Genomic DNA, 15873 nt, shown 5'->3' with positions numbered 1-15873 from the left:
CTTGAATAATAATACTCGGGGGACTATCTTGTAAGCAGATGGCGAAGTGTGGTTCAGGAGAAATGACTGCTTGTCAAGTCTGTAACTATCTATATTCAGAAAGGAGTGACTTGTGCTCCTGTGCCACACTACTAGAGGCTTAGTGGACTTCTTCAGATGTTTCTTCTCAATCCATATATCCAGTAATATCATAAATTCACTGGCACGTCAACAAATTGTATGCTTAAAAAGAAGGATATGACCTCAGATAGCATGGGGCTTGCTTTGCTCTGGCCTCAGACAGTTAGTAACAAGATTACTGTCATAAAAAAGGGCGCTTGTTGCTTTGGTAGGACATGGGAGAGAAGTATGCCTTTTTATGTGGCAGTGCTGAGTCCTCATTGAAGTGCAGTCCTGGAAACCACAATTTTAGAAGCACAGAAGCAAAAGATAACAATAAATCAGGGTGCAGAAGGTGACGTAAGGCTCAGAAAACATGGGCCAAGTGGCAAAGGTCTCTTCAGTCCAGAGAAGTGGAGGAAACATAACACTGGTAGATTTTCTGTGCATAAAAAGTTTCACAAATGCAACGGAGGTCAGCAGGTGCCTGCGTGCCCTGAGGCAGAGCAGGAAGAAACCCACTGCATCAGTGGCAGAGAAGACCCAGAAAAGAGCCCGTGGCCCCTGCTCGCCGCAAAGCAATCCCATTTTCTTTCCTTGGGAGAAGTTCCTTGGGCTTTGCACTCTTGGGCGTGTACGCCAGGAAGGCAGAGCCATGTCAGCAGTGCGAGGATTGACATAGCGCTGCCACACAGCCAAGGCAGGAAAGCACACGCTGCAGATCGGATGTAAAAATTTGGAAGCTATTGTGTATGAAATGGCTCTTGCTGCAATTGTGGTCAGCTTTATGGCTCTTATCACTGGGCTTTTTCAAGGAGTGGGAGCACGCTTCCTCCATCTCATGCCGGAAGGAGCTCATTATTCCTTATTAATTAGGTCTTCAGTCACTAATCTGTTATGTACCTTTCCAGCAACTGTTTACAGATAAGTGTTGTAGGATCTAATTGATGGAGGATAATTAGCTCCTCCCTAATTAGAGTGAAGTGTGCTTCTTTTCACTCTGTGGATGATCGCTTACAAATGAAAGGCCACAAATGGAAAGCTCAAGATGTGCAATGTGTCAGAAACTAATTTGCTTAAACTATTTTTGAAAGCTTATTTAATTAATACCCAAATAGTAGGCTTATGTGTGAGTGTGTGTGTAACTGACTTCAGTTGTAGGCAGGCACGTGGTTGTCACAGACTTCAGAGTTAACGTCACAATCCGTCACCAAAGGCTGCACAGACACTGTGAGCAGCAGGTCTGTGAGCATCAGCAAGAATGAGACATGAAGCATTCAGAAAAAAAAGAAAACCTTCTGGAAGTTTTGTCCACGGCTTCATCATCCCACACACTTGTCTCAAGACTGAAAAAGAATGTGTTTATCAATGACAGCCTGAGGCCAAGCGCTCAGTAAATTTTGGGATGTCCCTTTGTTTTTTGATGCCTGGTCTCTGAAACTTGTGGGGGAGGCATCTTGTTGCCAGAGAACAGGTATTCACTGGAGACCAGATACTTACTTATAGCCGTTTGCGAACCAAAATTACTAGTCATTTTCCAAAAAGCTTCTCCACAATAACTCCAGATTATTCTTTCTGTAACACAGCTACTGCTTGTTGTCATAATTGTTCTCCGTTACGACACTTTCGCTTCGTTGTAAAGTGTGACTGGTTCTGCACGTGACTGCCTGTAGTCGCCTGGCTGCAAAAAGAATCCTCGGGTGTCCCTGCAGAGCAGATGAGCTGCTTTGTGGGGGGGATATCTGCTGTGAAACACGAGTGTCGCTTCTTGCAGCTCGGGGACAAACTTGAAGAGAAACTTTTTGCAGTTTGCTCATTGCTAGCTTTGATGCGCTGATGCATCTGAAAACTTGTAATGGAGGATGTGGAGTTCGTATAATTAAGAATGATGTGGATTCACGACACAGCCTGTATGCAGCTTCAGCCTTGTACCTAGATACACTTTTACATGAAGCCAGTTCTGACCAGACGTCTACCAGGCTGATCAAGAGCCTCTTGAAGTTAATAGACCCTCATTGCCCTCCCATGTACCTTGGATGAGATATTTCTCTCTTGGTAATGCAAGGATACAGCCAGAAAATATCAAGGGAGAGTAAGTAAGCCTCCTCTCCTACACATGAAGAAAATCTTGAAATTGTGATGCTTAGGGATTTGAAACCCCAGAAAATAAACCACAAATCTCAAACCTTTTTTTTTTTTTTTTTTCCCAAGATCTTGTGAGGTTTAAAACTGTTTCATGATTTAGGAAGTTGTTCTGCTGCAGTGCTGCTGACCTAAAATATTGAGTGAGACAGATGCTGGGGAGAGAGAGAGGATACCAATGAGGTTGGTATTACCTGTGAATTTCTAATATTTGCTGAGACTGGAGAATTGCTTCTGTGGCAGTAGCTGTGCTCCCTGGAAGCCTAATACTGTTAATCAGTGAAGAAAGATTTCACTGTTTCATTACTTGCTACAGCTGAAACTCAAGGAAATTACTTGAGTCTCATTATCAGATAAAGTTAAGATACCAGTATGAAAGAAAACTTTTTCACACTCAGGTCCAGAGTAATTTATTTTTCCTAGCTCAGATTTTAAAAATAGAGAGCCAGCACAGAAGAATACAATAGAACTGCACAGAATCTGGATACCACAGATCTGCTTTGATACAACAACAGTTTCCAGCCTCTGTTTTATCTGTATAACCATTCCTAGGTATGGTGGGAAGAGATTAGAGTGGCAAGCTGAGTGGTGCATCCGTCCACCACAAGGCACTTGCTGGCTCCATGAAATAACAGCGTGGGGCAGCCTTGAAAGGAGCCACTGCCTGCTCTGCCCAGCGTGCCTGGGGGGTGAGACAATATCTGGGGGATAACTGTGCGAATCCGTGTAGGAAAGCAGGGGCAGACTGCGTCTTGCTTTGCTATTCCCATGGGGGGAGCCGTGCTGCCCGGGTCCTCTCCATGCTCCGTGATCACTGCTGCTGCTTGGGAAGGGGTGCTCGGGAGGGACTGATCGCTGCCCCCAGCACCCAAAGCCCCTGGGCACCCTTAGCTTGTGGGGAAGCTGGGAGCAGAAGTGTGCTCCCTACAAAGGTGGCGTCGGGCTGCAGACAGCTTTTGAGCAGGATGTGTAGTGTGTGTGCTTCAGTGCTGCAGAAACCGGGTCTCTGAGATGTTAGAAAACTCCTTGCTCTCAGTCCTCTGGGCATTTTCTCTTGGGAAACCTCTCTGTAATGAAAGCTGAGCTGAAGGGCTCAGTTACATTCTAGGCAATGGCCAGTTTCCAGTGGGTTTTTGATGCCAAAGTTCAGATGTTTTTCTTTCCCCTGAAAAACAGCGCTGACTAGCTTAGGCTAGTTACAAGATGTGAGCTTGCAGAAACAAGATACGCCAGCCGGGATGACAGCATGAATGTCCCTTCTCCCCTGTGCCATTACAGGGAAGTGCAGCTGCCAGCTCAGGTGCCAGAGCCCTGAGCAGGACCGACACAAAGGAGAAGCCCAGACGGGTCCTTGTTTTCCTTCTGAATAACTTACTAAGGACTTGGCAAAACCTCTGGGAGTCTCAGTGGCGAAATGTAAAACCTTCCAGCCCCTCTGCATCCCCAGCTGCATCTGAGCAAGGGTATGTGACTTTCCGAAGTGAGTTGAAACGTACTAATTCGGAAGTGCCAAGAGCTGTGCTTCGCCACGCTTTGTAAATGTCCACATTTCTTCCCCAAGCTGGGAGTGTGGAGGGACTTGCTTTGCAGCCCAGAGGATGACTAAAGTTTCAGTGTTAATTAAAAGGGGAAGGACATGATGTCCTCCTTGGTGGAGGTCTTGAGGCTCGGTATTCAGATCAGGGTTTTTCAACTCCCACCACCTTGAGGATGGCCAGTGTGGGGGTGCTCTAGGAGCTACTTGGCAGAAACCTGCTGGCGCTGGGGAAAGAGGGGGGTATGGGGAGGATGTTTAGGGACTATACGATGGTCCATTGCCTGGAGGTTGATGTGCCTTCCGTCATCACTATGTTCAGGTCTTGGCTCTGAGGGCTCAGGTGCAGGGTAAGATGCCTGCAGCTGGAGGACAAGGGCGCGATGGGCGCATAATGGTGCCTGCGCACAGCTTGTGGTGTGCAGAACATGGACACAGAAAGGAGACAAAAGCACTGTTTTTTGTTTCTAAAGCATCAAAATGTAACGTTTCTACAACTTCATAATGCTGATTGTAAAATCAGACTCAGTCTTACCATAAAACTAGTTTCAGTTTTAAGGAATCTGGAAGTTTAGGCATGAAAATGCCTAAGAAACCCTTTTTCCAGACCATCTTTTTTTTCCCCAGGAATTGTCCCGGGCACAATGTTGTCTAGTCTTTAAGCCAAGGAGAATCCTGTGGATGTGCATCATAGTAGTTACAGGACTTTTTGCCTTCTCTTATTCAGCAACGATTACAAAGATCGGTTTGCTTTTTCTTGGTAGGCTCTGATGTAATGACCAAAGCCAAAAGCTGAAGTCTAGGAGGCAGTATCTTTATTCAAACCTCACACCTCCTGTAGATTTCTCCCAGGCTCAAACACCCTGTCCTCCACACCTCCTTCCCATGGCCTGTGGGCTGTGGTACAGCTGTGAAAGTCCTTTCTCCTTCTGCACCTGAATCAGCTCATCTCCAACTCCTTCTGCCATCCTGGCACTCTGAATCAGAGCTCAGCTCTATCCCTTTTAGCCAAAAGCCCTTTAATTTCTAAGGCATCATGATTTGCCTTGTTTTAGGAGGGTGGGTACTCTCAGCTTTCCTTTTCCAGCAGCTTAAGAGTTAGATCTAGCCCTTTCCACAGGACTTTAAGGACTATATTGCATCAGATGGCTGTTTATTTTTTGGTAGCTTCAGTGAACTGCTGCAGCTATAGAAATTGTGCATGCGCATTTAGATACGTGACTTAACTTTTCTGCCATCTCCTTTTCCTAGCGGGAAGGAGTTAGCACCTTATCAGGTGCAACATCACCAGCCTCTCCTGAGCTGAGCAATCCCTTCTTTCTAATAATGATTAGATCAAGCCTAAACCAAAATACTTCACTTGCAGCAAATGGGGATGTCTGGGGTTTTCCTTCAGCACTTTTATAAGTAACAGGCTTGCATCCTTTGCTGTGCTCCACAGGTTCCCCTTCAGCTCATTGTTGCCCCAAAATGCAAGCCTGCACATAAATGTCTGGGTCCACAAACAGAGGAAATGAACCACAAAAGCAGGCAGCTCACTCCTTTCTCTAGCAGTAGCCTCTAACTGGCATGTCTCTGAGGCTTGCTTTATGTATTTATTTTCAGCACATGAGGTGCAAATGAAAGGCAAACAATATGGGTCAGGTGTGATGGTCTTGGATAATTAACAGCTGGAAATAATTACCTGCTACCAGGAAGAAGGATGATGGATGGAGCCGAGGAACAGCTGCGTGGCATCTTCAGCTGGCTGCTGTACAGGGAGGGATGAGAAATGCCCGCAGAAATTGCCTGAAGGGGCTGGGGCAAAGCACGCAGCAGCCAGTGCTGGGAGCAAGTCACACTGCAGTGCCCTACAGGGGGAACTCTTCCAGGGACATTTCTTATTGTGAGACCCTTGCATTTCCTTCTGGAAAATCTAATATTAGCCTTGGCTTCCCACAAGACGGATATTTTCCTAGTGGGCTGTGGGAAGTTGCTGCTCCATACCTTCCAGCCCAGGACTGTGAGCAGAGGTGCCACACTGCCTCACAGCACAGTGTGAAGCAGGAACAAAGCCTTGCGAAGAGAAATGCACGCTCCTGGCAGCGGGATGCAGCCAGCCCCAGTCCTTGCGTGGGATCAGAGAGAGTGGCCGTGTGGTGCTGTGCCTGGGGGACGGGATGCTGTGGAGAGCCTGTGCTCTCACAGTGCTCAAGCAGCATCTCTTGTGGGCTGAGATATGGCTGGGAGGCTCCCCATAGCTGCCAACTTCTCCCCATCACTGTTTCCTACAGCTGGGGCCTGGGGGGATTGCCTTCACCAAAATGAACAAGAGCCTCCTCCACAGCCAGGAGGCCAGCGAGGAGCCCAGGAAACTATTCCCCTTAAATAGTTAAACGGCTGCCTCTCGACTAACACAATGTCACATTGAATTTGAAACAGGGAACTTTTTATATTTTCCCCCTGATTGTGCTGGCACCTGGCAGATGCCTATTTACCACAGGCATCAATACACATAGTAATCAAAGGAAATCAGAGGCACAGATTAGCAACAGCTGCAAGTCATTAGTGGCAGCCATGGGAAAGCACAGCTCTGCACCCAACTTCGAAATAACCAATATGAGTATTTCAGAGCACGAGGGTTACCGCAGGGCACCCGGCGAGCACGAGAGAAAGCAAACAATTGCTTCGTTTGTCTCCCGAGATGGCTTCTTCCCTTCCCGAAGGCAGCGCCGCGCGCTCGGTGTTATCGATGAGCCCATTGCGCTTTGCCGGTCAGTTGAACATTAACTCTTTGGGACGCCAATTTTTTGCTGATCAGAAATGGCCAGAAACATGGGAAACAGAGTCTCTACCTGTACAAATTTCCAGTGATTTTTCATTTTCTCTTAACTGATTGCTGGTATCTTTGGTGTAGTCTTGAAACAAGAGAGAGGTTGGGATCTCTGAGAGTTAATGCTCGTCTTACAGTAAGTTTTGCTTGGGGGGTGGTGCAGAGCAGTGGACCAAAAGCCTTATTTGTATATCTGATTCCTTTAATCAATTCATTTTGAACCAGAATAGAGACCACATCTTATTTAAAAACTCGATGTTGATTGAAATTTCCATTGCAGATTTAGGCAGCTTGGATTTCTATTTTGATCAGCCTCCGGAAAAGCCGATTTTACTTCAAAGCATCTCCGAGTCTTGCAGGCGCAGGAAGTTGCTGCCCTATTAATAGAGAAAGCAGAATCCAGTGTCATCGTCGTACGGATGCTCTCCGGCAGTACTGACGTGCCGCGTCCTCCCTTGCTCGGCAGAGCCATCACCGCTGCAGGAGCAGCACCCAGGCTGTGCACGTGGTGTTGTGGTCCACAGCGAGCTCTTCCTGCTGCCACCTGCCTGCCTTGCCCCTGCCACATGGGATGCCTGTCCTGGCCTTGTGCTTGCCCAGCTGTTGGCCATTGCCGCAAGGGGGTGGGAGCATGTTGAGGGGTTTGGCAGCGATAAGATGGACAAATACTGGTCTGCGGTACTTCAAAGTACCCCTTGAGCTTCTTCTGCCTCTTCTCAGAGAGGGGAATAAGAGAGGAGAGGTTGGGAGAAAGGGGAGTAGTCACAGAGGCACATGGTGGTCTCAGGGTTGGAGAAAAAATGGGCAGGGATCTCTGGTTGGAAGAGCCTGGGAAAAGAGAAAAAGACGTTTCCAGAAACACTTTTTTTCTGAAGTAAGCCTGTCCGTGTTGGTAACTGGATCTTATTCCAGCCCCCAAACCTTCAGTTAATCTCAGCTCCACCTGCATATCAGAATCACAGAATGGTTGAGGTAGAAAATGACCTCTGGAGGTCACCTCCTCCAAGCCAGGCTACCAAGCAGGGCTACCCAGAGCAGGTTGTCCAGGACCTTGTCTCCAACCACAGATGTGGATCTTATTTCTATTAGCAGTCCCAAAACCTCACTCATTAGTCCCAGATTCCCCAAAACTCCTTCCCCTTATGTTTACTGTTATTGGAAAAGTTGAATTTGGTTTCCCCAGGGATAACAGAAAATATTTATGGAAAGACAAAAGTGAAATTTAACCTTCTTTCCCAAGGCCTGTAGAGCTGGCTCTGTAAGATGGAATGTGCAAACAGAGTGTCGAAGGTAACAAAGGAAAATATGGTTTTAAAGTAAAATATAAGTAAATAGTCTCAAAAGATAAAGCACACTGAGTACTCACATCTCTTGGCACTAAGATGAAAGCAAGAAGAAAATAGTGGTGGAAGGATGTTAGTTCTGCCGCTCCCTCACCACCACAGCTGTTTCCATCTGTAAACTAATGATTTTAGGATTATGAAAGCCTGTAGTGAGCAAGACAGGTATTTGTGATGGGAGTTTCGCTCTTGCTGGCTGTATGAAGTAGGATGGCTTTGGAAATGGCTAGGGGAAGTGGAAGTTTTGGGGAAAATTCCTAGGTAAGCGCTAGTTTTTAAAGCATTTTTTGATTTACTGTACAGTTAGTGGGAGGAAGTAGTAGATGCAGTCTTTGCTCTTACCTCTGCTAAAAATTATGAGTAAAGGAAGCAATAGCTTCATGAAGAGCATTTTTTTTTTTCAGCAGGAGACTTCATTTTCTATATCTCTGTGCCTCTGTCTTCATCTTGAGCATTTAAATGTTTTACTTGCAGAAGTGTAAGCCGTGCTGATCTTGTTTTAGCATTTTCAAAAAAGTCTTTCCTCCTGTGGTTCAACTCAATGTGTCTCAGCAATTAGCATTCAAAGTATGCTGTGCTATGCTTGTTTGGGGTGCTGAGGTGATCTAGGCTTTTCTTTGTCTTCAGGGTTTCTTCTGCATCCCATTCTAACCAAATGTGTCAGTCCAGCCAAATGAAGGATGATGATCTGAGAACAGTAGGTGACAACCTGTACCTATAAAACAAGTGAGACTTTTTTTGTAAAAGCTAGCAAATAGTCATGTCAAAATTATTAACTCAGGGAAACTAGTTTCTTGATATTCCCTTTCTTTTGTGCCTGCAATGGTGAAGCTCGTGTAGAAAGGGCCCTACCTTTCATACCCCATTTCTGAACCATTAGCAGAATCAATGCTGGTGCACACAAAAAGTCTAAGGGAGGGCCAGCAAGATGGTGAGGCTGCTAGAAAACCTCCTTATTACGGTGAGCTGTAAGGAGGTTAGTGCATTCAGTGTATCAAAAATGGACTGAGGGGTAATCAGGTCACTTTGCATAGATATCTGTGTCTGGAAGACACAGGCACCTTTTCAAGAACACTCTTTCTGTGGAAGAACTGATGGCCAGTCCCTGCCAGTTACATGAGTTTTATCTTCATGAGAAAGCGTCCTAGGTATTTAAATAGAGCAGAGGAGCAGCTCAACAGAGAAGAGCTTCAGTAGTAGGACATGTTCTCCTCTTTGTTTATCTTTATTATTAATTATTGTTCTTCTTTTCTGTGAAGTGTCCTTGTGAACAGAGCTGTCCTCAGTGGCAGAGCTCAGGTGGGGGATCTGTATTCTGTAGACGTGGCTGATTACCTCACTGCTCAGAGTCAAAATGATGGCTAGGGTCAATTAGAAAGCATAGGCAGGACCAGTTTTCCTATCATCATTTTAGCCAGTGTAACACATGAAATAGAAATCTTACATTAGAGCTCTTAATTTCCATGCATCGGTTCTTGTGTAAAAAGTAGAGTTGGGTGCTGCAAGTACCTGTGGTACTTTCTTTGTACTTAGGGAAAAGCAGGTAGCTCCTGTAGGGTAGAAAAATGCTGCATATGAGGAGCCCACAGAGAGAAGCAGCTGTGAAAATGAAAAAGTGACACTTAGTCTCTATTCCTTAATTAATGAGTTTTATCCTAAAACAAAGGCACTCATTCTTTTTTTCAGATGTTGAATTTTGAAGCCCTTTCCCTGAGTCTGCACCAATGAGTGTGCAAAAGAGTAGTGCATGCAGGTTTGATAAGCTTTAGAAGGAAACTGAGAATTGGATTAGTGCCAAGAGATTTTGGTCAGTTCCTCCTTAATAACTAAAAGCTGAAGTTTATCGCTGCAATTCTCTCTTCACTTCATGTATGCGGGTAAAAAGGTACGTGATGCTTTGGTCATTTTATTCCATAAAGTGATTTCAGAGCTACCTAAAGCACTTGATTGTAATCGTGCTAGTTGGGAGCTGAACCCCATCACAAAGCCCTCAGACCAGTTTACTTGTAAGTGGTCAGTCACACAGAGGTCACCAGCTTGTTTTTCCCGAAGTGCCTGATGGGGATCAACGCTCTCGCCCAGCCCAGCTAGCGGAGGCACTCAGAGCTGCACTTGGTCGCCCTCCCTTGCTCCAGGGACTGCAGAGGAAACTTGGGTTTCTGAGTTCAGTTGCTGTGAAAAATGTCCAAACTGGATGGCTGAAATTGCTCTGGGAGGATGCTATGAATACCCGTCTTTATGTAGCGCTGGCATCTCTGTTCAGGGGGGCCTTGAAAGGAACATCTATGCTGGCTTAACTGCTGCTCCCGTCTGTTGGAGGGTATGTGTGTATACCCTTTCAGGTCAAGAAAAATGATTTTGTAGAAACTTTGCTGTTAAAGTGACCTGCTGTTCAGGATTAAAAACCAGACTGATTCCATTTTCCACTCCTGACAAGGATCTCTAAGTCTTCACGAGCACAAATACTCAGAAAAGACTATCTTGTTCCTTTCAGGGGAGCTGTAGTGTCTCTGACAAATCACAGTTTTTTCCTTTAAATAAAACCCTGGGGTGCTCTGCAAGATGCTCTTGGTTCTGATTCACTGTATGAGTGTTTGTACGTGCAGGGGGAATGCGGCTGTGTTGCACGTAGCCCTAGAGGCCTCATTAAATCGTGATGTGTGGTGTCACATTTCAAATCCACAGCTCTTGCTGTCCCCAGTTTAAAACTTGATGCAAATGATGAGTAACTGTGGTCCAGAAGCTGTCTTGACAAATAACTTGTACAGACAATGACTGAAATGACCTGAAACACCCACTCGTTTTACATCCTTGGGTTTTTCTGGTGTTCAACTCCAAGACCGCTGTACTTGAATTTCTGTGTGACGCACTCCTGAACTCCTCCAAAATGCAAAGCACTGGAACCCAGCAAGCACTCTGGAAAATGCTCCTGATGACTAAGGTGTGACTGACTGGGATGTGTTTGGTCATGCCTTTACGCTCTCGCTTGTGTTTCCTCAGGAAATACATCAGTGCTGTTCTGATGAAGGTCAGCATCTGTTTGTACTTATTTAACTAAAAAAAAATGCATCAAGAAGGTCAGCAGCATTCTTAGGCCTGAGAGAATAATTAGCAATGAATTATTCTACTATGCAATTGTATTTTTCCCTATTTGTTAATTATCTGCAGGCAACTTATAAAATGTGTCAGCATTAAAAGAATTATTTGCAAATAACCGCTTGGTGAATAGTTTGCAAGTGTGCTGACAGGTGGCATGGAGGTGACACGCTCCCTGCCTGGAGGGAGGCCAGCAGGGCCCCACCATGGGAGAGAATGGGCAGGACACGCGGTGTTGGGCTGACCTTGGTGGAGAGATGTGGCTCCTCCAGGCTGCCCACAGGGGGTTTGCTTTCCTTTCTGCTCCAAAGAGTGCTCTTGATGCAACCAAAACTTCCCAGCCTGGTACCAGCAGGTTAGTCCTGAGGTTTAGGGGGAAAAAAAAAATTACTGTTCATTTGTTTACCAGAAATAATTTTGTAAGGTGTGTTAAGCTACCTGGCCAAAATGACAAGCAAAAGGAAAGAAACCATCACCCTGGTAGGAAGAGTTTAGTCTTATAGCCTCACAGCACTTGTGGTGCTATGAAATGGCACAGTCTCACTGCACAGGGAAACCCTTGTACAAGTCCATCGCTACAGGAAGTTGGGTTTTGAAACTTCTTGAGTGAAAAAGCATACCTGAAATCTTATTAGTCTACTGACTTGGCCAGGTCGCGCTCCCTTTTTGGATTCTAGCAATTCTTGCAAGATTAAATGTCCAAATGGTGACTCAATACACTTAGGGATTTTTTTTTTTCCCCTCAAGAGTTCTGTACGTATGCTTTAGCCCCTTTGGGTCTGAGCTGAAGAATATGGATGAAGAAGATAAAAGAACAATGCACTGGTGGCATTTGGGTGAAGGGCTGGCTCCAGGAGTCATGATGTAGGGTTTGGACCACAACGTATTAAATTACCTCCTTCATTTTGAGTATGTAGGCAGCTTCTCTTGTGAAGGAGAAGTATCGGAAGTATCTGTCGACACCAGGTTCAGGTCCAAGTCTGTCCTCATATGAAATTTTAATATAAAACAAGGATGTTATAGTTGCTGATGTGTACCCAGTACTATGCTATTCTTAAATAATGACAAGCAAGCTGTTGAGTGACTGACTCAATTGATTCAACTGATGTAATTTCTCACTTAGTAATATCTTAAAGGAGAAAATAACTCTGTATCAAAACCAAAAGGTGTTTTTTATTTTTATTTTTTTTGAATAGAACACCCCTTTATGTCAGAATCATCACTGTTATTGTAAAATAGAATATTTTCTGTTTAATGAGACTTGCAGGCAATGCCCTTGCGGACCCTATCTACCTCATTGTTTTTAATCTCCTGATTTTGTGTGTGATTGGATACAGTAACTTGTTAACTTTTGCTGTCCTTCCATGTGTCCTATTTTTAGGAGTACGTAAAAACAATGACACGAAGGACACTTTCTGTAGAGGCAGGAGATAAGCCTGGCCCTATCTAGATTAGGCTTTAAACTTCAGGGGCATAATTCAAGAAGGACAAGGATGTAACATTAATGAAATGAGCTCAAGTACTAGCAATCAAGTTAATTCCTCTGGATACGTGTGATCAAGTATTATACTGGCTAGTAAATAACCCTCCACCTGCACTGATTTCTTTTAAATTTTGTTTGCATAGTTCACGCTTAAGTGGATTTAAGATATCTTCAGAATAATCTTGATGTGAAGAGGCTGCCAGAGGATAAGAACAGTCTTTCCTCATTGGTTTACTCTTTCCACAGCTCAGAGAATCACAGCTAATTGATACTGTTTTCATTTTAATTACATATAATTTTTCTGTTTTGCTACCCAGGGAGCCAGGAGAAGAAAACAATACTCTGCCCACATGCAAATCTTCCAATCAACAATTTAAAACCTTTATGCTCCCAAATTTGTTCTTATTTCAAAATGAAAATGTATGTGCTTGGGCAGGTCCTTACAAGTTTCCAGTGTAGGGGGTTACTGACACTGATGTTCAGACCTGTATTTTAGTGCAAGATGCCTTTTCTACTCCCTTCTGCTACGCACTGAATGGGGTTTGGAGTAGATGTTCAGGGCTGATGTCAGTGCTCCCAGCTTCTGTGTTTTTGGAAACAGGATTCCCGCAGACAAGGTATTGTGGTCCCCATGCCTCTCATGTCTTAGCTGAGTCCTCTTCTGTATTTTCTGTCTCCGTCTTCAGCCCTGTGCATGAAGGCTGTAGTTAAGCTTTGGTAAATGCTGTGTTGCAGATACGTGGAAGGACATGTTGCTTGTGCTGCCTGCACAAAAGATGCTGAAGGAAAGAGTGAATATGGACGTAGAAGGACACGGTAGGGAAAAAAGTGACTTTAGGGAAGGAATGTGGGAATTGATTCTCAGAGGTGGAAACCAGTGGGAGTTTTTGTGCGGACTTGGATGGGGCTTTTTTTTTTTTTTTTTTTATGGGGGGGGGGCGGGGATTGCTGGAGCTAGGCATGTGCACAGGAGAGAAGTCCCTCTTGGCAGTGGTGTCAGCAGAGACCTATGTGAAAAGGCAGCTTTTGGAGGGAAAGGGGGACGTCCTGTAGGGAGGATAAAAGTGGGGAGGCCAAGGGATATTTTTAGTAGAGAACTGCCTGTGTTTCCATGTATGATGGAAAAGCCTGCCTGCTCCAGTTTGGAAAAGTAAATATTGGCTGAGGGAATGGTGCTCGCGATGTGATGAATCTCCTTTCTCCATTGGTAGGCTCAACCCTGTGGATTCCAGTCTTATGTTTGGCTAATCTGGAGGGTAGGAAATCAAAGCTGCTTTGATAGCTTGCCATGACTTTTCTGATCAGTCAGGCACCAAGCTTGCTCCCTGAACAAAAATGGGCAACCTGGGCCCCAGGCAAGCCTTACTGACTTGAACTACAGCTTTATGATGAAGACCTGAAAGCAGTGATCCTGTAATGTGTCAGAAGTGTTGAGGGCTTTTAAAGAAATTGTTATACAAATCACCTCTGCTCTTCCTTTGCATGAGAAAATTTTCTTGCTTAAGTGCAGTACTCGAGTCCGGTAGTTTAGAAGAAGGATGAGGTCTCCTGGTACGTTAGTGCATGGAGGCAGAAAGCCACCACTTGGAGAAAACCCAGGGTGCTGTAGGTCTGCCGTGTGCCCTGGGATGCCACATGTGGTGGGCTCTAGCCCTGCTGTGTGGGAGCTCCCCACCTCTGGCAGCAGGGATGCCCTTTTGCCCTGGGGTCTGCAGCATCTCTCATCTCTCTTCTTTCTTCCTTCAGTTTTTAAAATTCTTCCAAATCCATCTGTTCGTACCAAAGCTGGTGACTAATGCAGCAACTCTTATTAGGTCAAAATAGCTGAAATCATACGGCAATTACACATGCACGCTCACATGCACACAGAAGGGTTGTTTCCCCCCTTTTCCCATCCCTGGAACAAAACATTCCCTGACTGCTCAGAGGGCCAGAGCAGCTGCCCAGCTGGCAGGAGCAGAGATGGTAATGCTGTCAGTGAAAGGATGAGTCACTTTCTGAAAGTTATTTAGGAGGGTCACCCTTGTCTTCCCCTTTCCCCTCCAGCCACTGATCTTCTCGGGTTCATCTGATGCTGGAGCTCTGCACCGGCTGCTGCCCGCAGAGAGCACAAAGAAGGCTTTTCAGGGCACGAAGGCTCCCAATGGGAGTTGCAAAAATACTGGTCCCATGCCTGACTGATCTGTTGGTCTCCTGAAAAAAGCTTCTGCCTGTCTTGGAAACATATCGTACTAGCTACAAGGCTGCCTTTTCCTCTTCCTTTCGTTCTTCTTTTAAATTCATTAGATGGGAGTTATCTGCATGGGGAGAAACAAGGAGTGAGAGACATAAAGATAATAGAAAATGACGACACAATTTTTGTTTTCTAATTTTTGGTAATAGGTCACAAAAAAAAAAAAAAGCTCTTCTGCTACGAAAATCATGCTCTTTTAAGCTCTCTGCAGGATGTAGAGCTTTTCCAAGATCCTTCTCCAGCTGAGACACCTTCCATGCCCTGACCCCTCTCCTCCCAAAGGTGACTGATGTTTGCTGTCTTTCCGAGCTACTGTGGGAACGGAGTGCCCCTGGAGCCAAACGTGGCAAGAACATATGTGGCCATGTGCTCCTGTGTCAGCACTGGGCCTGTCAGAGTCCAGACTGGACTGGTTCGTGCTCTTGACTGGGAAAAATCTCTGACCCCATGGCAGGTAGCTCTGGTGAACATCAGTAAGAAAGCAGGAGCTCAGCATGAAGGCTGATTTTAGTGTTGGCGTGGTATTCTTGTTTATTAAATAACTCCTGAACAAGATAAAGATCTGTCTATACTGACCCTTTGTTATGCTTTTAAATCATGGCTCTGAACCTAGAGCTGCTGTGTGTGTTTTACGGCAGAGAGAGGCCAAGCTCCACAGCTCCCCTTCTGCAGAGCACAGCCCACCAGTCTCAGAGCTGTGCTGGGCAGGCATGGTCTTCCCTGTGTGGTGTCAACCACCTCAGGTGAGGACGTCCTCTCCAGGGCTCAGGTTATTCGTGTCAAAGCAAAACTATGGTTAGGGCCACACTGCAGTAGTTCTGGAGGCTGTTCTAGCCTCTTTTGTGGGCTGTGATGTGCGAAGTGGCTACATGCCTGTATCATCTTGTGGATCCTTCTCCCAAGTCTCTCACATCCACGAGAAGCTACTGAAGACTTTCCATTGCCTCATAATGTCCATAGTGCCCATCTCTCCCACCCAGTGTGTGCCTGCAAGCCTGATGGAATTTTCTTTGGCTGCTAGGATGGGCTGGGTTCCCTCGATAAACACGTGAAAGGTCCAGGATTTACTGATTTTTTTTTTTTATTTAGTAGAGGAAAAAAAGACGGGAAAAAAATCCCTTATGCAAAGTTTTA

The sequence above is a fragment of the Anser cygnoides genome, chromosome 2 (assembly GCF_040182565.1).
Source record: "Anser cygnoides isolate HZ-2024a breed goose chromosome 2, Taihu_goose_T2T_genome, whole genome shotgun sequence".
Classification (NCBI taxonomy): Eukaryota; Metazoa; Chordata; class Aves; order Anseriformes; family Anatidae; genus Anser; species Anser cygnoides.
Note: the sequence above shows the minus strand (reverse complement) of the source record.